The 1,473-nt window shown below is 42.3% G+C and overlaps 1 protein-coding gene across 1 annotated transcript in view; it reads right to left on the minus strand.

Moving 5' to 3' along the window:
- The window catches only part of ESCO1 (establishment of sister chromatid cohesion N-acetyltransferase 1), a 54,549-nt gene that overhangs the window by 51,831 nt on the left and 1,245 nt on the right, over window positions 1-1,473 (minus strand). The window lies entirely within an intron of this gene.

Raw genomic sequence — 1,473 nt, forward strand, 5'->3', positions numbered from 1 at the left:
TCTACAATAAATCAAAAAATCAGCCAGGCATGGTAGCGCATGCCTGTAATTCCGGCTACTTGGAAGGCTGAGGCGGAAGGATCACCGGAGCCCAGCAGACAGAGCGGAGACTGGGCGACAGAGCTGAGACTCCAACTCAAAAAAAAAACTCAAAAAAAAAAGAATGAAGCACAGTTAAAAACGGTAGATTTAAACACACACATTTACCTCTGATCCCACTCAAACCCTACTAAAAGAAAAAAAGCAACAGAGGAATTAAAACAAAAACAGAAGCCAGGCACAGGGGCTCATGTCCGAAATCCCAGCAACTCAGGAAGCTGAGGCAGAAGGATTGCTTGAGGCCAGGAGATCAAGATCAGCTTGGGCAACACAGCAAAACCTTAATTTTTTAAAAAATTAGCCAGGCATGATGGCACATGCTGTATAGTCTCAGCAACTTGAGAGGCTGAGGCAGGAAGACTGCTTGAGCCCTGGAGTTCAAAGCAGCAGTGAGTTAGGATCCTACCATTGCACTCTAGCCTGGATGACAACACAAGACTCAGTGTCTAAAAATAAGAAATAAAAATAAAATAAAAACAAGGAAAAATCATAAACCTGAAGGATACACAGCAAGAAAGTAGATGGTAAAAACTGAAGACTATAGATGCTACAAAGGATTGTCTTAGTAGAATCAAGAAAACCTGAATTTGAAGGTAGACATATGGAAAGCTGAGAAGCAGCTCTATTGACACCCAAGACTCAGGAATTGGCAGTACCAGACTCCATCGGAGATAGGGATGAAAATGGGTCTGAAAAGTCACAGACTCCCAGACCATCATTCCAACTGCCCCTGTATCACCCCATGAAGACTAGATGTATAAATCTCTGGGAGTGAAATAAAACGTCTAGGAACTCAATAGGTACATGTGAGGGTGGAATTATACTGACAACTGAAGGAATAAACAGGCAAGTAAATACTCATACACACAGATCGCTGAAACCCATCCCATCCAAAATCCTCTTTGCCTGCACAAAGGCTCCTAGAGGATAGCAGCCAACCCTATACATTCCAAGAGGAAAACATCTTTTTCTACAGAATTTGGCAAGCCCGAGAGAAAAGATCTAAAAATATTGATACTGTCTCCCCAAGGGTCTATCTATAATCACTAAGACACACACACACACACACACACACACACACACATCAGCCAACACTCTAGTCAGGAGTCTACCATATGCCCACCATGCAAATATATACGCTTTCCAGTCATTTTTAATCATGAGTAGTTAACCAGACTTTACAAACACAAGGAAAACCTTCTGAAAAAATAGAAAAAAAGTAACTTTAAAGAAAAAACTATGCAGAGACAAGAACTAAAAAAGAGTTAATTCATCTATGAAACAAGCCAGGCTCGGTGGCTCAGCCTGTAATCCCACGCCTTTGGGAGGCTGAGGTGAGTGGATTGCCTGAGCCCGTGGATTTGAGACCCGCCT

This window comes from Carlito syrichta, unplaced genomic scaffold, assembly GCF_000164805.1.
Source record: "Carlito syrichta isolate Samal-C Ts95f unplaced genomic scaffold, Tarsius_syrichta-2.0.1 Scaffold287975, whole genome shotgun sequence".
Lineage (NCBI taxonomy): Eukaryota > Metazoa > Chordata > Mammalia > Primates > Tarsiidae > Carlito > Carlito syrichta.